A 23188-nucleotide genomic window follows, 5' to 3' on the forward strand; every position below is an offset into this window, starting at 1 on the left:
ACATCCCCCATAGACATATTCTTTGTTCCACACTCCCACCCCCAAACAGTTTGGACATGAAAGACACTGATCATACTGCAGGCAAGTGCAGGAGAGGCGGGGAGCAGTTTGGTTTTTCTCTCTTTTTAAAATGGAAATGGGTAGGCAGCGTGGGAGCTCTCTATCAAAGGAAGCAAAGATTTCCCCTTTCTGACGAGAGCTTTACTTCCTGACACAGCAGGCAGTGCGAGTGATGAAAGGCAGTGCACCTCCGGGAGCCCACCATGTATGGTTTGATGTTGGCTCTCAGGCTGCAAAAAGGTGAGCCGCTTGTGTCGACCGAGCAAGCAGCGTCATGCAGTCAGGCTAAGGGAGAGTGGAGAGTCAACCAGAGTAGATGATACTACAATACCATAGCTACAGGGGGTGGTGGCACAGTAAGTACCCAGAATGGCTCCGGCAGCAAGTGGAAGGGGGCACTTACATGATGTGTTGCAGCACCTGCAGTACTTACCACACCCGTGTAGCTACACTATTGTGACACTGAGCTAGTTGGACCAAGGTCTAACTCAGTAGGAGGCTGCTTCATATGGTCTTGTGAGATTTCCAAAATTACCAGAAGGCACTGTGGTGGGGTCTACTGAGGTACTAGAGACTTGTGGATTTTGGACAGGACACACTTGTATCTAAACCCCAAACACATGAGGGCCTCAGCACAACCAAGGGTGAGTCAATGCCCCTATGGGACAACTACTACCAGCCCTCCCCAGACTGCATGGATGAGGAGGTTAAAATATCAGGGGCCGCTACTGGACACCTACCTGAGCTCCAGATTCTTCATCACCTGCAGGGCTTCAAGAGCAGAGGAGACCACGTACAAAAAACCAAAGACTCCAAACTCATTTGGCAGCCCAAGGGCTCCTCTCTAGAGTTACCTGGATCAGGTTCCAGGAAGTGAGAGGGCTGCAGGGCCTACTATAAAGCTGCCAATTCACTGCCTGTTCATTACTAGTGCAACAGCTTCAAAAGGACAATTCTGCAAGCCCAATACCTGCTGGATAGCACTAATGTTGCACCAGGCTTCCTCTGTCCATTCCCCCTACCCAGCCCCATCTGATGGTCACACGTGGCAGGAGTAAAAGGCTCCAGGTCCCACACCCTGGATTAGCAGAGTAAGAGCCCGACTTAGACAACCAAGTGAAAAAAACAGGAGCACAGCCACTCATGACGCAATTCCTGCTGATCAAAGGGCTAGCCCCCCTCCCCTTTAAAGATAAGCGACAAGAAGGGGTGGCCTTCAGAGCAGCGCAGAAATGCACCAAGAGTGGCCGCGCTCTTGGTTCTTGGTGTACCCGGGGGGGGCACAGAGCCTGGGGCACTTGTACCCCTTGCCCCCTGGGTATGCCACTTCCAATGACCCCCTTCAATACCCCTTAAGACCACTTAAGACCTCTTAAAATAATACCCCTTAATGCCCCCTATTAAGACCCCTTAATACCATTTAGACCCCCCTAAAGATGTTTTAATACCAACTTTAGATCCCTTAATACCCCTATAGAATCTTTAAGACCCTCCTAAATGGGACCTTTAAGACCCAATTAAGACCCCTTAAAATCCCCTAAATACCACCATTTAGACCCCTTTAATACCCCATTTAGAAACCCTAATGATCCCTTAAAGACCCCTCATTAAGACCGTTATTATCCCCTTAAGATCCTTAAAGATACCTAAAGACTTCTTAATATCCCCTTGACCCCTAAAGATGCCTTAATACAACATTAAGACCATTTAATAACCCGTTATGACTCCTAAACACCCTAAAGACTCTTAGTACCCATTAGGATCCTCTTAATACCTCCTTAATACCCCTTAGAAATCCCTTATTACCCCTTAATGCCCTTGTAATACACCCTATAGATCCCTTAATAACCCCTAAAGACTCCCTTAATATCCTCTTTAGACCCCTTAATTCCCTATACAGACCCCTTAATACCCACTTTAGTCCCCCTAAAGACCCCTTAAGAACTCATAATACCCACTTAATACCCCCTTAATGCAGCCCTTAAGACCCTATTAAGATCCCTTAATAGTTTTTTAAAGGCGCAATCCTAACAGTGCCCTAGGCTGGCGCAAGCTGCTTGCGCTGGGCCCTGAGGGTCACAAACGTGCCGTAAAGCATGTTTGCGCCTCCACGGGACTGATGCAGGGATGCACGCCAGCCCATGGAGGCAGCATGAACACCGACTTGGGGAGGGAGGGTTGTGTCGGCTGAGACTGGCCACCACACAGGGCTGGGAGGAGGCAGGAGGGAGGCATTCCAGGGCGGACTGAGGGTGGACGGAGGGCGGTCCCGGGGGCAGGTGGGCAGAGAGCAGGAGGTGGGGCTGGGACCCGGCTGTTATGCCGGATCCCCACCCTTTTCCCTGAGCAGCGTGGAGTGGCTTGAAGTCGCTGCTCTCTCCTCTGACTTGTGCCACCCCCTGAGGTAGTGCAAGTCCAAAAAATCGCAATATCCTTTAAAGATCTTTCTAGAGTTATTACCAAATCATCAGCCAAGGCTCTTAATTTGAATGTCACATTTTTAATCTTAACACCTCAAATTCTTTCATCGTAATATCTCTATTCAGCACTTCAAACTCTAATATAAATAACTATGACAACAGGTACATCATTGTTTCTTTCTGAATCTCAGGTGGTGGGCAGCCCAATCCTGAGCTGCCCAGATTCAAAAGGAGCAGCCAAAATTGCACCCAACAGATGGTAGGCAGCGCCAGGCTGGGCAGGGGAATGTTCCTCAGGGGCTCCTCAGCCAGCTCCTGCTCCCTTCCCCGGGTAAGGGAGCAGGCCCCACAATGGGGCTACTCAACTCTCTGCCAGCTATTTAGCTGGCACAGAGTAAACCAGTCCTGTGTCCTGTCCCCTCTCACCCTGCTCCATTCCCCCGTCCTCTCCCTCTCCAGAACGCTTTCGCCTCCTCTTACCTGTCAAGTTACCTGGAGCTTGTCTGTAGCTCTGGGCAGCATACAACAGGCCTCCGGCCAGCGCTGAGGCGCTGAGCCAGCACCAACCCAGCGGTGTAGCACGTATGCCTTACAAAATGTTTCAGGGTGGGGGGAGGGAGGCAGGGCCAGGATCCAGCAGTTATGCCAGATCCTGACCCCAGATCCTGCTGACCTGCCTGTTTCCACCTCAAGTTAGGACTGTGTCCTTTATCTCTTATTCTTTTTCTGACAAAATGAACCAGAATATCTTGGGGGAGCTTATTCACCTTGGCATACCTTGCGTTAACTCTGATTCTGTAACAACAACCATTCTTTCAACCAGATAAAGGCTCATGCTGCATAATACACTTTCATGTTGTTGGCATCCTTCAGTCTTGGAAGACTATGGTATCGTGCTCTGAATAGTGTTCTGGAACAGAGTGTCCTCTCCAGTGCGCGAAGCCTGGGTCAAGTGGATACGGAGGATAGACTGTTTCCCATGCAGCAAATCCCCCCTCTGCACATCGCTAGAATGGTCCAATGGAAAGGCAGAAGCCAATACGGTTGGTTCCAGCGGCGTTGCAGGAGTTGCCAGAACGTGACTGTGTTCAGCCATGAACTGCCTCAGGGACTCCGGCTCCAGATTTTGCCTCGGATTTTGACTCCTTTTCCATAACTGGATGTAGCCACAAGGCAGTGGAGGTTTGGGATCAGAGTTTTCCTTCTCTCAGATGAGCTGCCTTCCCAGGCTAAGGAGTTCCATCTACCCGGTGGCTGTTTAGTTGCCTCTTACGACAAGTACAGTCAAACTGAGGGCCTATTCTTATCCCCCAGCCCCTTAAGGTCTGGTATACCTAGTCCTCCTTGGCATCCTGCAAAATCTTGAATTTGACTCTTGGTTTTTTCCCTTGCCATATATATTTTGAGCTATATTTCTGTCATTGCTTAAATAGGGCAATATAACTGGTATTGTCTGAAATAAAAACAACATTTTCAGAAGTACATTCATGTTAAATACAGATATTCTTCCCATCAAAGACAAGTTCAATCTTTCCCATCTCTTCAAACAGCGATTAATTCCGAAAAGCTGATCCAAAATGGTGGGTGCTGCTATTGGCCACCCTGTTCACTATGGTCAACAGAACAGGGATTATTCCAGAATCATGGACAAATGCAATCATGGTTCCAGTTTTTTTAAAGGGACAGCATCAAGCTACAGACTGGTTAGCTTGCTATCGGTTGTTGGCAAATTATATGCCAAACATTTATGTACCAAGCTTATCTTCTGTCAGACCAGAAGATTATGGGCTCTCAGCAGGTGGGGTATCAGTAGGGCAAGTCCACACTGGACCACTGTACTATCCTTTCATATTTGAGAAATACACTAGAAAGGCAAACTTTATACGGCCTTTCTGGACTTAAAAGCAGTTTTTGATTCCATCAATAGGGAGCTACCCTGGCATGAACTAGATCAGTTACAAATTGATAAGTGACTACTGTCTCTCAAAAGGAGGCGAACAAAATATCACTTGTCAGATAGTGTTCTTCTGTGGGGAATCTAACAAGAAAAATGGTGTCAAACAAGGGAGTTAAGCAGGGGTGTATACTGGCCCCCACCCTATTGATTAATGTTCTGGCCCCCTCCTTGGCTGATGTGGATGGGCATTGTCCCTGTTTAGGATCTACTCAGGTTCAGATACTTCTATATGCAGATGGTGCTGTAATAATGTCCCGTACCTGTTTGGGTTTAAAACGCCTTTTGAAAAAGTGCTTGGAGTTCTTGTCAGAAAATTGATTACAGCTGAATTTTGACAAGTCTAAGATACTCGTGTTTTCTAGAACTTGGAAGCCCTATACCTGGCAACTCAATGAACATAAATTAGAGCAAGTTAAACAGTTTAAATACCTTGGTCTAAATTTACATTATAATTCATCCTGGGCTATTCACCAGAAAAAAGAAGTTAACGGAGCTAACGTTATCGCCCAATCCATCACTTGCTTTTTCTTTGCAAGAGGTAACTGTTACGTTCCAGCAGCTTTGAAGACCTTTAATGCCAAGGTGATTCCTTAATTATTTTATGGAATTCCTCTCTGCATTGGGGCTTTAAAAAATGCCCTGGAGTCTGTCCAAGGTAAATTTCTGTGAAAAATCTTGGGTCTACCGAACTGTGTGGCTTATGCAGCCTGTTTAGAAAGGGGCCAATTATTGTTGGAAACCAGGGCCTGGTTGATGGCTATTAAATAGCATGGTTTAATAGCATGGTTGTGCCTACATTACAACTATGACCCTTGTAGTTTGCTGTATATGATGTGCCTTGAACCTAATTGGCCCCTTTTTATAGCTGTCTTAGAAAAGGATATTAGCTCTGTTGGGCTGTCTTAGAATCTTTAGGTTTGCTTTCCATACCAAGAGGCATTTCAGTTCACAGATGTAGACTTCTTGACATTGAAAGACAGGATCTTTGCAGTGCAGCAAATAGAGCATGCTCCCCTTTAAGCTTGGAGATCCCTATAGTTTATGGTCAAGTAGCCTCATAATTGCATTCACTGGATTGCTGCCAAAAAAGGAGAACTTTCTTTCTTGCCAGATTTAATGTTCTGCTGTCCACTGTCTTATTTGGAAAATTTTATAAGATAGCCCTTGCTGACGAGCACTGCCCTTGTGAGTAGGGTTGTATTGAGACTATTGTCTTTTCTTTACTGCCCCTTCTACACCGAGATCTGTCAAAGACATCTGGACCCATCTTGAGAACAAGAGGAGGATTTACTGATGTGGCAAAAATACATTCGAACCATATAGAACCATTAATCAAATCCTCCTTTAAGGTGCCTTAAGTGAGTGAGTTAAGCAGAAGCTCAACATAAAACATACAACTTATAACTAGGAGTATGCAGTTCAATGCACAGTGGAGAGACAAGCAACAAGGAATGACTGTGAGCAAGTGCAGCTACACATAATTGCAACCCTATTTACTCAGACCACATTGCTTTCCATTGGTAAGTAATGGTGCCCTGAATTGTAGCCTCAGACTTTGTTTTAGATGGAAACGAGGATGACATTGTGGTGTTTAAAAAACTAGACCTCTGCCATACATTTGCAAAATGGAACAAGGCTGCAGGAGGGTCTTAATAATTTAATTGAATTATTACATGGCATTTAAAGAAATTCACACCAACAAGCTGGAAATCAAACTTGAATAGATCTTTCTTATAAAGTTACCTTGAGGAGCTCTGTAATTGAAGAGGGATGTGGTTCTGGAAAAAAGGAAAACATGTTTGGAAGAAGGGTGGTCAAATTTTAGTGTAGAAAAGACATGATCAAAACAAGGAGGGAGGAGATAATGTAAGGCAAAGGATTACAACCTTTGGAAAGTGGAGTTGAGTGAGGGAAGGGACGGGAAGGTAGGTGTTAAATGCAATTATGAGAGGGGGGAAGAATGAATTTTGTATGTGGGAGGGGGCGTGAGGGAGGAGAATGATGTGCCATTTGCCTCCTTGTGTATGCAAGAGAGACAGCAAATAATGCCCTTACTATAAGGGAGGCAATGCAGGGAGGGTTGGTTTGCAGCAGCTGCAGGCAGGCACAGACAGACACAGGCACAGACAAATTGTGCTGAGTTGCCAGGATTAAAGCTGCATTTGATTATGTTCAGTTGAAGTGCGCCCCCCCCCCCCCGCTCTGAAAACTGAATAAAACACCAAGGCAAAATGGCATGTGCAGAATTTGGGGAAGGGTTCACAATTCATCAGTTTGCCTTTTCAAGCCTCACTGAAATGATCTGCAAATATACCAGCTATTCCAATATCTTCGGAAGAGAAAAGCCAGCCAGTGACCCTGCGAGGACTCTCTCCTTTGCTCGCTTGTTTTTTCCTTGCTGCCCGCCTTCACTTGCTTTCTTCTTCTGTCTTCTCTGGCTGCTTGATCAACATGCAGGAGAGGCAATGGCCACCTCATTCTTAAGGCAGCAAGTTGCGCTTTGCAAAAAGCAATGGAATCCTGGCCGTGTCTTTTACCTGGGCTGCTGTGCGAGGCTCAGGGCAGCTGTGTCTTCTCCCACATAGCTGCTGTCTCCTCTGGTTGTACGGCACACCTTGCGCCCATTTGCAGCACACTGCTGCCATGCAGATTGATTGTCCTTTCATTATCTCTGCTGCATGATGTGCCTGAAACAGCCCTAACCTCTGAATGACCTCGGAGATAAGGCGAGATGATCTAAGCTTGATTTATTGGCAGAAATTTCTCACCCTATAGGCAAGTATCTACAATTCTCTATCTGTCTTGTAGTCATCATGGATGATTGTTTCTGTAAAACTTTAAGCAGTTGTACTAGATTCAGATCCTTTGTTGGGCTCTTGCTCTTTTTTCTTAATTTCCTCATTAAACTTTTCAAATTTCTTTTGCCTATGTTTTATCCATTCAGCATTTTTTAATATAAAAAATCCTCTCATAAAAGCTTTACTGGCATCCCAAACAGTTCTCAAATCTGTATTTTTATTCAGTTTCATCTCAAAAAATTCTTTCAATTTCTGCTTAGCGTTTTACTAGTTCTTTTTTCTACAGCAATATCTCATTTAACCTCCATCTATAACTCTTAGGCCCAAATCCTAACCAACTTTCCAGCAGTGGCATAGCTGGGGCTACTTGATTCTGCATTGGCTATTTAGCCGGCACAGAATCAACATGCCTCCACAAGGCACTGGATTTGGCAGAGCTGAGTGCCAGTACCTCCCCCTCCTGCCCCACTCCATACCCCCACCACTCCTTCCCCCAACAATGCCAACCCCAAAGAGTCTCCTCCCCACCTCCCCCCACCCCATCTTCCCTCTCCACTGCCCAATGCTTCGCACAGATTGCTGGGCGGTGAACCATGGCCCCAGTGCCAGAGCTAGCCCGAGTGTGGGCTATCGCTGGGCCAGCTCCAGCACTGGCCCCTAGGTAAAGGCTCACAAATATGCCTTACAGCACGTTTGCAACCATGCATCAGTGGTGAGCCAGCAGGCCAAGATCAGGATAAATCACTTCCACTTCTGATAAAATCACTTCCACCGCTATCCACCTACTTTTTTCATCTGCAAAAATTAATTCAGGTTTCAAATGTGTCTTAATATAAAACACTACACCATTTTTTTCTTCATATAAATCTTTATGAATTAAATATTTTGTATCCACTTTTTTGGTATGGGTTTCTTGAAGCCAGATTATGTCCTGTTTTAGTTTTTTCAAATAATGAAAAATTCTGTTTCTTTGGAGCATTTGATAAAAATTTGTAATCCATATTAATGCTCTTGAGACGCAGATACACTGTCCATCAATTCTCCTCCTCCTCCTGGACACATTGGGCCTATTGAAGATATAGATTTTGGAAATAATTGTGTTAAATGGATAAAATCAATGTATACAACACAATGTGCATGTACAGTGGTAAATGGAGAACTGACTCAGGGTCCAATCCTATCCAATTTTCCTGTGCTGGTGTAGTTGTGCCAATGGGGAGTGCACTGCATCCTGTGGTGGAGGGCAGTCACTGGGGCCTTCTCAAAGTATGGGAAGATGTGTTCTCTTACCAAGGGGATGCATTGTGGCTACACTGGAGTTGGAAAGTTGGATAGGATTGGGCCCTCAACTATTTGAGATTCAGAAAGGAACAAGACAAGGATATCTATTGTTGCCGTTGTTATTTATATTAGTGCTTGAAGCGCTGAATAAAGATATTAGACAGGATGTTAGAATTTTGAGATGTTAACATTAAAAACGAGACATTCAAATTAAGAGCTTTTGCTGCTGATGTGGTAAATAATTCTAGAAAGAACTCTAAAGGATATTGAACAATTGATGACATTGAAAGAATTCAAAGAACTGGCAGGTTTTAAGATATAGAAAATAAATATATGGTCTAAGAACATGAGAATTCAAATATGAATTGCATGTTATTTTGAATTATCTCAAAGTTTGGAATTAAGTTAAAAAAGACTTTGTAAGATGGGAAAAATTGAAGCTCTTGTTATTGGGAAGGATTTCTAATTAAGATGAATGTTTTATCGAAAAGGTTTTTATTATTTCAGACCATACCAGATCCCTTAACCAACCCCTAAAGATACCTTAATACCCCGTTAATACCCCCTTAACACACCTTTATTAGTACAATACCCCTAAAGACTCTTTAAGACCCATTAAGACCCTCTAAAGACCCCTTAAGACTCAGTTAAGACCCCATAAGATCCCATTAAGACCCTGCTAAAACCACTTAAGTTCCTCTAAAGAATGCTTAAAACCCCATTAAGACTTCTTAATATGCCTTAATAACCCTTATGACCCATAAAGAAACTATTAAATCTCCTAGTTGCCTTAAGACCTCCTAAAGATCCTTACATACCCCTTAAGGTTCCCTTAATTTCCCCTAAGCAGGACCCCCTAAAGACCTCTTAAGAACCCACTTAGTACTCTTAATACCTCCTTAAGAAACCCTAAAGACCTCTTAGTACCTATTAAGTCTCTTTATGACCTCTTAAGACCCCTACAAACCCTGTAATTCCCTTTGACCCCTTAAGACCTCCTTAAGACTTCCTTAAGACCCCATTAAGTTCCCTTAATATCCCATGAAGACCCCTTAAGACCCTATTAAGTCTCCTTAATACTCTTAATATCCCCTATAGACCCCTTAATACCCCCTTTAGACCACCCCATGTTAGTACACACATATGTACTAGTACACACATTAGACCCCCTAAAGACCTCTTAAGAGCCCCTAAAGATCCCATTAAGACACCTTAATATCTCCCTAAGACTACTTAAGTCCTAAAGATGCCTTAAGACCCCCTTAAGACCATTTTAATACCACCTTAAGTTCCCTTGATACCCCCTATAGACCCCTATAAACCCCCCTATAGACCCCTATAAACCCTTAAGACCCTTCAAAGACTCCAGTTTGGCTGCATCTTTCCTAAAGTGAGGTGCTCAGAATTGGATACAGTACTCCAGGTGAGGTCTGACCAGCAAGGAACAAAGTAGAACCACAACTTGTTGTGACTTGAAAGTTACAGTTTGTTGCTTCCCCCCCCCCCCCGTTTGCCCATATGCTCTCCTTGGAGCTACCATGACCATTTGACCACCACCATGACCATCACCTCCTTCTGAGCAGGGCTAATGGCATAGAAGCCTTGGGCACCCAAACAGGTGCTGTATCTATGTAGGTCTGTCATCCCGCTTTCTAAGACCACAGGGGCAATGACAGGGAGCCTGGATCTAGAGTGGGGATCCTGCAATAAAGCCCACTTGGCTCTGTTCCTGGCTACCTTTTGGCAGGCTGTAAAATCCCTCTCTTTTCTGTCAAGAATTTAGTTCAAATTAAGCTTTGGTCTTGATTGCAGCTGATTTTAATTGGGCTGGTTTTCTGTGGTTTTAACTTTGTCAATTGTTTTCATAAGCTATTTTACATTTGTTGTGGTCTTCAAGTGGTCAAAAGTAGGATATAAATGTTTACAAAACATAAATGATTTATTGCATTCCATGAGCCTTACATGGGGGTGACGTGCATACACACAAGCACAAAATTGCATGAGTTACTTCAGATGAGGGATGCCAACACAGAACTCTAAAACTGGCTGGCAGAACAGCACAAAGACCTGGTCAGAAGCAACCACTCCCTTTCCACATATAATAATAAATGCTGAAGGAGAAGTAATCAGCACAAAGCCAGCCGTGGCACATATTTTTTCTTCCTAGCAATCCAAATTGATATTGTTAAAGCATTCAGAGACAGCAACTTTTGCTTATCTACTGCAAATCACCCAGAAATTAACACAGAATCCAATTTACTTTCCAGAAATAGAAATTAGCAGGGATGGGAATTTGAGTCATGTGACTCAAGTCCAATTTGCAAAAACATGTGTTTCCCTGACTCAGGCACTAACTCAAGTTTGAGCCACTGACTCAAAAATGAGTCCCCACATGAGTCTGTGTCTGGATGTGCTTGCTCACTTTTTCAGCATGTGAAACGCCTTGTGGGGCCATAATTCAGACAGGGCGAGCAGCAGCAGGACAGTTCCGTCCAGGAGGCAGGGAAGAGTTAATGTTTTGCATCGAGCGGGAGGGAGGTGAGAGTGGGCTCTCTTGTGCATCTCTTAAGGAGCAGATGATCATTGGACGAAGAATGGGTGGTCTTTTTTGCCTCTGGACGAGGGAGGGGAGAAGGAATAGCCCAAGAGAGTTCTTGCCTTAGGATTGGCTGGAGGGGAGGGAGGTAGACAAGCCAGGAAGTGGTTCCTCATAGAACCTCCCTTCCCCATTGTTTGGAAGAAAAAGCTGCCTCATTAAATGACAGGCAATGGAACTACTTCTGAGTAGAGCTGCAAAGGATTGGGTTGTTACTCTTAATGTAAGACTCCCAGTTGCTGCCATGCAGCTCTTCTCCTGCTTGCCACTTCTGTCCCCTCTTGCTGTCTATCCTGCCACCTCCCGCCTTGCCAAGCTCAGATGCTTCCCAGTCCCTTTTGGTCTGTGCCGTGGTGTGCCTGACTCAACAGACTCTGACTCAAGTAAAAATGACTTGGGAATTTTAGGAGGCAAGTCAGCAAAGGGCGCCCTCATGCACAACGCATGCACAAGCTGAGTTGCGGGGAAGTTGGAGACTCAGGACTCAACTTAAGTCTCACCATGGTGCCAAGTTCTCATCCCTGGAAATTAGGAGGAAGTACTTGCTGTTGCCTGGTGCTCTCTCAGGCAGCCGCAGTCCTGCAACAAGGTCTTTTTCTTCTGCTCAAATGAGAGAAATCGGCAGCAATTGTCCCTTTTACTTTCAGGATGAAGAACGGAAAATTGCAGAGACAGTATCAGGCGAGTGGGAAATGAATATAGCAAGCAGAGCAGAACCTTCATAAATATGCAATAATGGGGAAGCAGGTAGCACTCCAACAGTGGCCCTTGTTAGAAAAAGAGAGGGGTTTCAAGAATGCCTCTCTTTTCATTTGTCAAGTGTTGGAGTGTGGGGGCTCTAGGAGGCAATGGGTCCCAGTAGTAGCGCATTAATGCTGACAGTGCTTGGACTGGCTGGGAGGTTTAGCTGGTATGCAGTTGTGTTGCTACAGTGATACAAAATGGTAAGTAGCGCAGGCTCCCAAACATGAGTGTAAGTAACCCCTCCCATTTGGAGCCATTCAGACAGCAACAGTTGCGTGTTGCAGTTGCTGCCTGAATGGCTCTGAGGGCGAGTGGGAGGGGCTATTTGCATTCAGGAGCATGAGCTACTTACCATTTTGTACTAACTCCGCTACTGTTGGTATGTAAGGAAATGGGCATGGATAGATGCTGTAGCCCACATGAGAGGCCAAGCTAAGAACTGCAGTTGTGGGAATCAACACAATCACACAGCATATTCCTTCTGGAACTGTACAACTTTAGACTGCAGGAAAAGGATATTGTAAAATATGAACATAAGAAGTTATCTAGTACTCAGTCACTCTGTTGGTCCACCTAGCTCAGTGCTAACACAGTTCTCCAGGGCTTCAGGCAGGAATCTTTCTGAGCCCTGGAGGAAACTGAAACTGGGACCTTCTACATGCACAGCATATGATCTGCCATTGAGCTACAGTACCACCTTGCAACTAACTATAGTCCCTTTCTGCACAGCTAAAACTCCCTGGATGAGGCAGGTGCTGAAGACAACCGTTTGCAGGAAGCTGGCAAAGATCATGCTGGAAATACAGAGGGGTAGCCTAGTTGTCCAGGTGGAGAGAGTACATGGATTGACTCTCCCACGTAACCAGCCTTTGGGACCAGGAGGATTCTGTGCCATAGTGTATGCACAGCTGCAGCTCTCTCTCCTGATGTGGTTGCAAGTGGTCAGGATTGGGTGCCTGTGCAACTTGTGTTATGTGGTACCTGAGTAGCAGGGCTTTTGGGTGTGAGCTCAAGGTGCCCTGATGCTGCAGACTGATTCTGTGTATGGAAGCAATGCAATTATACCCTCAAATGAATGTATCTAATATTTGAAATAAGAAATACATATAACTGTGCCCAAGGGAACTATGAGATTGGGAAGGGTCCGTTAGCAAGGGTGATTTTTAATTGAAATTCCTCTGAAAATCCTAAAAATTCCTTTCAGTGAATAGAAGGGTATGTTGTCCAGAAGAAAGAGCAACAGTGACCTCTGCTGAGAGATAAATAGAATGGCAAACACAATTGCACCCATGAAAGGACAGGCCAGGCAGGCAAAGATGACTAGAGAGATCTGCCTCACAGAGGGCTCTGCTAAAGAGGCTCTCTCTCTTCTTATCCCTTCTGCCCATCAAGTTGCAATCTGGTTACTTGGCCTTTAATCAAACCTGGAGGAACTAAACACAAGGCAACAAATTATGTATCCAATGCATTAGTTGTTACTTTCCTACTTTCTACAAGATGTGCCTGAAGGGGGGGGGAAAGGATTTTTCTTCCCCAGGAAAGTAGTTCTCTGCACATCATGAAGGACACTCTAACCTCCCACAGATTTGTAAGCAGCTGCTTCCAACTGGAAAAGAGGTCCTCTGCACATGCTCAGGAACATGGTTCTTGGGTCATCTTTTTAACTGTTCTCAAAAAAAGAAAAAACTCTGCACATGGCATGGCTACTGAAAAGTTTTTTAAAAAAAGGATATGGAATGTGGTATACATCCACAAAATTAGTGGTAGAATCCTTCTAAGACTGTACAGCTTTAAGTGGCAAGGAGGGGCTACCATACTCCCCAGCGTGCCCATGTATCAAAAACTCCCAGCACAAGAAAAAGGAATGCACCAGGAAGAGGACAAGGGCAAAATCTTTTGTCCTGATGTTTTCATTTTCTGCATTTCTGACATTAGCATTAAAAACTTTTGATACCCCCCTCCTTCTGCAGTGGTAACAGTCCCCAAATGACTCTTCCACATGCTTTTGTTGAGTATGTTACTTCTTCGACTCCTACTTTGCCTGATCATGAATTGTCAACATAAAGACAAGAAAGCCAGAAGAGAGAATTTGACATATGATATATAGTCCAGCATCTTGTTTAAACCAGTGGCCAGCTATGTCTCCAAGAGTCCTTCCCACATAAGCAGCACATGAAAGGGAACAGTCTTTCCTGTTTGTTTCCAACATCTAGCATTCAAGGTGTACCATCTCTGCACGTGGAAATTCCATAATTATTATGGCTATCCTCATTTTATTTACCTTCCTAGATCTCCTAAGCTTTGGAGTTAGCCCCATATAAGACAAGTAGACTTGATCTATGATCTTGATCTCGTAAATCTGGGTTTAAGGCCCAGTCCTATCCAACATTCCAGCACCAGTTAAGCTGCAATGCAACCTCGAGAAAAAGGAACAAATGTTCCCATACCTTGAGGTTCCCATACCTTGACTGCCTTCCCACTACAGGATGCAGTGCACACCCCATGGGCACAGCTGCACTGGCATTGGAAAACTGGATAGTATTGGGCTCTTAATCCCTTAAAAATGAAAAACCATGAACTACTAATCAGAACTTTGCCCTTAAGAAGATGCTTCTGCTCAAGGAAAAGGAACTTTGCACGTTGCTCAGTGTCCGTACAACAATATTTTAAAGCTGCTTCCTATCAGAAGGGGAAGGCACTGATGAGGCAAGAAGCATGCTACAAAAAAACAAACAGAATAGCTCAAAATGAAAAACTGACCTCATCCCATCCTTGCCTCTTGATACACAATCTTCCCGAGCTTTGGAATTTGGACTGTGACAGAAGGATATAATCACAATTCTTTGCACTTACTCTAGTTATTTGCAGTTTTCCAAAGCAATGAATAAATTGGAATTAAGCGGATGAAATTCTCCTTTGCAGATCTCCTTTATCATCAGCAGATAAAGATGATAAGATGGCTTTACGGCCAATGAAAGCAAGATTGAAGGAGAAGCAAAGTCACGCTGTCCAAGGCCACAGGGAGCTTATTTCACAGGCAGCCCAATCCTAACTTACCCCAAAGCTAGAGGCTCAGGAGTGCTGGCGCAGTGCAGGCCATATAAAATGGTGACAATTGTTCTGTATCCTGAGGTTGTGGGCTGCTGGTGAGTGCAAACTCGAAAGGCAGACAGCAATAAAGGCACAGTGTTGAAAGGAGTGGAGCCGGCATAATGGGTGGGAGCCGCACATGCGCCACGGCGAATGGTGCCCAGAGAGTGCCTGCACTGCGCCCACCCAGCAACCGCTGGCCAGTGGGGTACCTAGGGGGGCATGGGGGGGCAAATACCCTGGGGCGCCAGGAAGTTAGGCACTTGGGAAGGCTGTACAGCAACCTGTTGCCCCTGACACCGGTTTATTGGTACAGTTGGGAACCACACCTACAGTGGCTGCATTCTTACAGCCACTGTTGGCATGGTTCTGTGCCAATCTGAAGGCCACCCTCTTCCCCTCTCCTTTCTTTAAAGGGGAGGAGGGAGGCCCTCAGCTCAGCAAGGAACTGCGCCTGGGGGTGGTGATAGTGAGAATGGCAGCTCAGTGTCATCTGTGCACATGCCACTGGGGCCCTTTTGAGGGAAGAGTTATGGGAATAGGAGGGGCCAGGGCCCCAAGAGCCCCCCTTTGGTCAAGAACGCACCAGCAGCAGTGTCAGTGCCATGTCCATCCATCATGTCCTGATGCAGGAGGGGCCAGAAAACCTAGAGTTTGGACTGGACTGCAGCAGGCACTTCTTGCATGCCATGCCAATGTGTTAATGCACTTCCAGGACACTGATGGCCCTGCCAGTGGCCTCGAAGAAGACCCATCACCACTTCCTGGCCTGGCATTCCCCCTTGATCCAGCATATTGCCACTGCAGCATTGCCAGCTGACAGCTTGTACAGTATCTAGAGCTCCGCTGGTGACCAGTTGGCTGCACAATGGCTCTCCCCATCTGTGAAGTGGTGTCTGCAGTGAGGGGGAGGCCCTGCCCCATCACCCTGGATGCCCTGGGAGGCCATGTGGGCCTGGAGGACTGGAATCCCCTGCAAAGTAGGTCACAAAACAGCTAGCAGAAAGGCCTGGCTGCTGGCCAGGCAGGAGCTGCTCACATAATGGATTGGCAGCCAGATCCCCCTTCCCCTGGCAGTGCAGCACTGAAAGAGCTTCAGGCTAGAGTGCCAGCACTGTATGTCCCACTGTGCTGGCCCAGCCAGCACAATGCAGGTAGGAATGGCGTGAGGGGCATGTCTGAGGGTAACCGCATCCAGCATGCAAGTGGTGCATCCCCAACCTCAGCAAATGTCTTGGAGGATTGCCACTTCCAGCACACCCCTGTCTTCAATAAGTGCGAGAGGGTTGCCGCTTCCAATGCAGGAGTGCTGCACCCCCGACCTCAGCGAGTGTGTTGGTTGCCTCTTCCAGCACATGAGCCTGACCCCAGTGGTGCACCCTCAGCTTCTGCATTCCTGGGCACTGATTGGCAAGCAGAAACACCCACACGTGCCAGGGAGCATGGTGGAGCTGAGAAAAGGAAAAGGCTGAGAAGGGTATTATGATGCATCGAAATGAGAGCTGACTCATATTGACACCTTATTAGTTCCATGCTGTATCATAACAACATGTCATTGCAACATGTTAATAACATAACATGTCATTGGCTCTCAGAACAATCAGTTCCACAGGTTGGTTTTGAGTTAAGTAAATCCACTTTTGGTCCATAAGGCAGCTTTTCATTTTCATTTTCAGGTTAATTGGCCATAACCTTTGCTAAAATACAGATATTCCAATGCAATTTGTTTCATTGCATTCTGCAATAAATTACATTGATAATATTACTCTTACATACCAAGATTTTCACAATTTTGGTCACTAGCATGAAGCTCAATTTGTTGCCCCCCTAAAGCTTGATGCCTGGTGCAACTACTACCCCCTGCGCCCCCTTAGCTACACCACTGGACACACCACAGGTGCTGTCATGAAGGGGGGGGACTTCCAATGACCACCCACTGATCCAGGGCAGTGATGCCTAGTACCAAGTGCTCACTCCCTTACCATCCTCCACTCCTCCAATCAGTTTGGACGTGCAGCCTGGTGGGACAAGACTTGGCAGACCTGCCCAAGAGACCTGGCAAAACCCCTCCACAAGAAAGCTTTGCAGGGTTGTTAAAATGCCCTCACTCTGACATACTACCTGCAGAACAGGAAGGCTGACAAATCCACTGATCCCAGAATACGGCAGAGGTTTTAAGCAAAAGAGTTTGAACAGGTGGGTTAACAGATGAGAAAGAGCGATGTAAACAGGCTTGTTTGCTCACAGATAAACATCCCCTGAAGGATGCTGGCTCTGCAAGGAAGCCTCACATGGGCAGGCCCTGCTGGACTCAGCAGAGAGCCTGGATCCCAGCCTAGCTTGAGCTGATGGGACAAGAGCTCCCAACATCTAGAGGGGGAGGGCAGACCAAAACAAACAGAACCGAATGGTCACTGGCTATTACTTGGTCCCTGCCTATGTCCCTGGGGCTCTCCCCAGCAGCCTTCCCCTCTGCTACCCAGAGAGTGGCTCTCCCTGTCTTGCCCTGTCAGAAGTGCATAGAAGAGAGAGAAAACCTTCTCAGGCCTGCTGATCTTTCCTCTGGCTCTGCCTCGCTGGCTCTTTAACTGGCTGGCTCCCCCTGGAATCTGAAGCACCTCCAAATTGGAGGGAAAATCTTCCACAATAACCACAACTGTTTCATCACAGGTGCTGTTTAAAAGCTGTACAAAACAATGGCAACATGACATACACAACTGGGGAATGGGACTTGGGAGGCTCACACATGGAGCCAGTTGGTGGGGTGGAACACTGGTGGGGGGCCTGAGGGTTCACAGGTCCCAGTGCTCTGGGCCCTTCCGCAGCCTGTCCAGAAGGACCAACATGGCAGCCTCCACGGTTGCAATCCAGCCCTACAGCTGGGTCTGGGCAGCCAGCACTGCTGCCTCCCTGGCAGGCATGAACTTCTGTGCCAAGATGGCCACCCCAGCACGACCTGGGTGCCACCCTCCAGGTATAGGAGCAGGCCCGTAGCCAGGATTCTGGAGGTGGGGGACAACAATTTTTTCGGGGGGGGGGGGCCATTATGTCAGGTATCTATACTGGTGTGCAAAATGAAGTATGGAGAAACATCAAAGACCCATAACTAACCCAAATTTCATTAGGAGGAAATATTTTGGGTTGTGTGTTTTTTTAAAGATGCATTCATTATCTGTAAAGCAATCTAACAATGATCTGCATAGAATAAATGCATCTCTGTATGCAATGTAAAATCTATTTGTCTACATAGAAATAACATGCAACTTGTCCTTTCATTTTGGACACCAGTGCAATACACAGACTTGCAACACTGCAAAAGTAAAACATATCACTATGATACAGGTAGTATTTACTTGTATTGAAAGCCTTTCATTTACTGATGACAAAAGTAAATTTACTTTACCTAAAAGCAAGAGGAAAGATATTGGAGTAAAATATAGCAACGCCATGGAACATTAGTTTTTTACATTATTCATTACTTTTAAAAAGCAAGGTACAGAAATGAAACTACCTAGTAGAGCTGAATTCTCCTATCTTTCTGAGAATTGAATCTTTTTAGAACCTTTTCCACACTTCAATTCTTGGTTCTCTTTAGCTCAAAAGCTAGGTATACTAAATTAGCCATTCTTGAGTGAGACATTGATAGTCTTTGAGGTCTGTTAATTCGTGTAAGCACTGAGAAGGTTGATTCACAAACTGCTGTGCTACATGCAAAATTTCTTACTGCCGCTAACATACTGTAACAATCTTCAAAGGCACTCTGGTGTTGGCATATTTCACTGAAGAAATTTTGGTTTTCAATTTTGTTCTTCTCAAGGAAATGTTTTACTAATTTCATTTCTTCTTTACTTGGAATGGTAATATTGAAATTTTTTAGATGATTAAGCCTACTATTTTCATCATCTAAATTTTCTGCTGCAATTATTGTCTGAAGAATCTCTTCATTGTCGTGGAATCTTCTTTTTATTTCAGCTAGCACTACATCCAGAATTTCAAAAAAGTCAGAAGCATGCTTACTATAGGTGTCACTACATGACGCTCTGTTACCTGTTTCAGACACCACATAATCATCAAGTAAGGAATTAAATTGCCTTTTGCTTGGCATTTTTACTTCTTCCTCTTTAGCCAGTTTTGATGTTTCCTGCAGAATTGATTTCAAAGTCTCACTGTTTCTTAAGTCTTCTAGTGAACTTTCTGTAGCTTGAATTAAGTTATAGGCCTGCTCCAAGGAAATGTCATAATTTGGAGTCCCTTATCTGCTGGAGAAAGAATTTCCAAAATATTTTTCATTACCACTAGACAAAATCTAAACTCTTGCTTCCGCCTTATAAGATAGAGACCAGTACTAAGAACCACATGTTCCCCAGCAAATATTTTTCCATTATTTATTTATATTAGTTCAAGAGTTTCTGATATATGTTTGTTTTCTTCAAAAATTGTCCTACACACCTGAAGATGTCCTGACCATCTCTGTTCCAGCAGACGAGAAAGAGCTTTGCCTTCATAGCAGCTACTACCCCACGGGATAAAACGTATAATTCCACACATTGTCCAAAAAATTCCCTCACCATTGGCACTTCAACTGCTTCAACTGCATTGAACAACTTCACAAGTTCAACTTCAACAACTACAACTAAATGCAGCCAACAATAGACATATGGAATTTCTTCAGTTTTTTTTTTTATTAATGCCTGGACACCACCTTTCTTGCCACTCATAACTGATGCTCCATCGTAACATTGGCTCAACAGATTGTTATGATTTAAACCATACCTTCAGAACGTATCTAAAGTTGCGTTGGTAAAAGTCTCAGCATCCAAAGCAGTTGTCGCTATGGATAGCATGGATTCAAAAATTTCACCATCTTTAACATATCTAGTAGCAATTGCTATATTTTCTCTTCGATTTTTGTCTTTTGTTCCATCCTCCAAGACAAAAAAAATGGGACATCTGCATTCTTTATGTCATTGGAAACTTCCTCTTGAATGAGATCAGTCATTACTTTAACTATTTCATTTTGAATTTCTGGGGATTGGTAAGTGGCATACTTTGGAATAATTTTCTAAGATTCAGCTAGTTTTGGGTCCTTTTTGAGGGTATATTTGAAAAGGTTTTTAAATAAACTTTCCTCCACATGTTCTTCAGTGTTGTATATGCCCCTCATTGGAAGCTCATTAGCTACAAGAAACTGAATGATATCAACAATGCTTGAAATGCAATACCTATATTTTTCAAGCACACTGTCATTAATTAGAGTTGAAACAGATGTGTTTGAATCAGTTTATTCAGGCCCAAGCCCAAGCCAACAGGCCCAAGCCAACTGCTGTGAGATGGGGTGCACCTGTCAGTTGATGGTTCCCATTTACATGCCCACCTTCCACCCACACATGCTGTTCACAGAGCCCCAGGGGCCCCAACACAGCACAGGATCTGTCCTGCCTCTGGGAACCACAGGACCAACTACCCTCTCCCCCTGGATGGGGATGGTGGGAACTCGCAGTGGCAAGTGGCCATTGCCACATCCTCCACTGTGCCGCTCCCTGATGCCAGCATGCCCTGGACCACCCTGCGGCTGCTGCTGGAATGTCCCTCCAACGAGCAACGCTGGGTGTCGCAAACTTAGGGGGGTCTGGGGTGCTCAGAGTTCTTGATTCTCAAACACTAAAGGCCTCAAGGCCCCTCTGCTCAGTAGTACTGCCACCACCCTGTATGTGCCAGTGCCTCAGTCCAGGGACACTGAGACCCTCTAGGCTTAATTCGATCCCATGCAGGCACTGAGCTTTTTCTCCAATTAGAGCTTCAGTTACTAAGGCTACTGAGTAACCTTAGTAACTGAGGTCAGTTACTTCAGTTACTCAGGTAACCTTCAGTTACTGAGGTCAAGTTACTAGACCTCAATGAGCACTTGGTAGCTTGCTGAATGGCTAGGCAGGATTCTGAACCTTTGTCCCCAACAGACAATGAAACAACTTAGTAAAAGAGATTTTAGTTTATTAAGTACATACGGTTACATTAGGTTCCAGTAAGGCAGCAAATGCTAGAGGCATAAACAGCTAGGAAACATATCAGCAATAAAATAATAAAGCTAGCTGGCTATCTCTATTAATCCCTATCTCTCACCTGGGTCAGTTACTCTTGTAGATCTTCTAGCTCCAGGGTTACCAATGAGGCCAGGTGCCCATGTTAGACAATGGAGCTCCAAAGCCTGCAGGATGTTACACTCAAAACTCTGTCCAAGAAGGAACTGGACACACCCCTTGGGCACTCATTATTATACTTCTCATCCTAATAGTACTGAGGTGACTTCATACTATTTAGACTGTCCAGTCAAACCCTTAGAGGAACAGAACCTTCCCGAAGTTGGCTGACGCCTCCTAGTTCTTACCCCTCCCAACTGGAGATCCATAGCTGCACTCCATCGCACTTGATCAGGCGCCTCTCTGTCTACTAAGGTGCTAAACATTCCAATGGGTTGTAATTCTTGTTGTCTGTCCTTTCTGGCCAGCTAAGGACAGACAACAATCTTTTTATTTGCTCACATTCTTGCAGCTAGGAACTGCTAGCACTTTTCAGTTACATTGTCTTAGTGTGGTTCAGGCTTCTACTGCCAACCTAGGCCTAACATGTACATATTCAAGACACTGGGCTTCTGCCATCTCCTCCTGCTGTTTCTCCACCACCTCCTCCATGGGGGGAGGGGGGAGCAACTGCTGCCATCTCCTCCTCCTCCCATTCCTCCACCACCACCTCCACAGGGCAGGGGGAATAGCTGGGCTGCTGCTGTGGTTGCTGCCTCCTCTTCCTCCTCCTCCGCAGAGCTGGGGGAGGCAGCCCTGGATGGGGCCGCAGGAGCCCAATGGCCATGGCATGAATGCCGTAGTGGTCGTGGGCATTCAGCTGCAGCAGCCACTATATAGGCATCTGCCCTTGCCATGGCCCCTGCATAGGAAAGAAGGGGTGACCTCAGTGGGGTGCAGCCTGACCCCCACCCATGGCTGCCCTTTCCCAGTCATGCCCCACCAGGCCAGGCCCACCTGGAACTGGGATGCTGAGGGGATTTGTGCCAGGCGGTCCCATGCAGTTCTGGCCGTGGACCTATGCACTGGCAGGCCCAATAGGTGACGCCTACTAGGGCCAGGGCAACCACAGGTATTGCACCTGGGCAATCAGCTGTCTGGCATACCCCAGAGATGGGCATGGGACACAGATCCCCACAAGCCCCCCAAGAGGCCCCTGACCTCAGCAGGCACCCCCTCCCCTCCCAGGTGCCCCTCTTTTTTTCTTAACGCTTATTTATAAATTGATAGAAACCAATAATACAGGTTGAGCCTCATTATTCGCATGAGTTCAGTTCCAAGCACTCACTGGATGGCAAAAAATGCACTATAGCAAATCAATTTAAAAAACAAAGTTTCTTTGCTCCCGTGATTTAAAAACAGCCTTGCTGACCTTTGTGATGTAAGATAAGAGTCATTAAGAAGACAATCCACCAATCAGTCCTCCACTTCACTCAGTCCCTCCCTTCACCAATGCAAAGTGACCACCTTTCTTTCACATGCTCCACAGGGCAGGGGAGGGGAGGGAGGGAGGGAAGGGAGGGGTCGCCTGGTGAGAGGAGGACTGATGGATTGTCAGCCAGCTGCCCTCTCTCTCATTAAAGAGGCTATTGTTAAAGGACTGTTCAGTTTTTTAAACTGATTTTAAATGAATGCATTTTCCCCTTCTCCAGGGATCAGCACATTTCTTCTCATTTGCAGGGGCCATTCCTGATGAGACAAATCTCTGTATAAAAAATCAAGTGTATAAATAGGCTGGACCTGCACACACATGAACAAAATCAGTAAACAATATAGTAGAACAATACAAACTCCAGCTGAAAAGACTATACCAAACTACACCATATATCATGCAAGTATGGAGCGTATTCTGATTATCTACAACTTCATCTAAATATATATACAAACATATACATATGTACATACATATACATATATACGTATGCATACAACTTCATCTAAATTTTGTCTTGTTGGCATCCTTCAGTCTCGGAAGACTATGGTATTGCGCTCTGAATAGTGTTCTGGAACAGAGTGTCCTCTCTAGTGCGCGAAGCCTGGGTAAAGTAGATATGGAGGATAGACTGTTACCCATGCAGCAAATCCCCCCTCTCCATGTTGCTGAAATGGTCCAATGGAAAGGCAGAAACCAATACAGAAGGTTGGTTCCAACGGCGTTGCAGGAG

General features: G+C 45.4%; 1 long non-coding RNA gene across 1 annotated transcript in view; it reads right to left on the minus strand.

The window, feature by feature from the left end:
- Positions 1-8131: 8131 nt before the first annotated feature.
- Positions 8132-23188, minus strand: part of LOC136659392 (uncharacterized) — a 28925-nt gene continuing 13868 nt past the window's right edge. Inside the window, exon 3 of the long non-coding RNA XR_010794840.1 lies at positions 8132-8302. This is a non-coding gene — a long non-coding RNA (uncharacterized lncRNA). The remainder of the gene's footprint in view (positions 8303-23188) is intronic.

This window comes from Tiliqua scincoides, chromosome 8 (genome assembly GCF_035046505.1).
Source record: "Tiliqua scincoides isolate rTilSci1 chromosome 8, rTilSci1.hap2, whole genome shotgun sequence".
Taxonomy (NCBI): Eukaryota; Metazoa; Chordata; class Lepidosauria; order Squamata; family Scincidae; genus Tiliqua; species Tiliqua scincoides.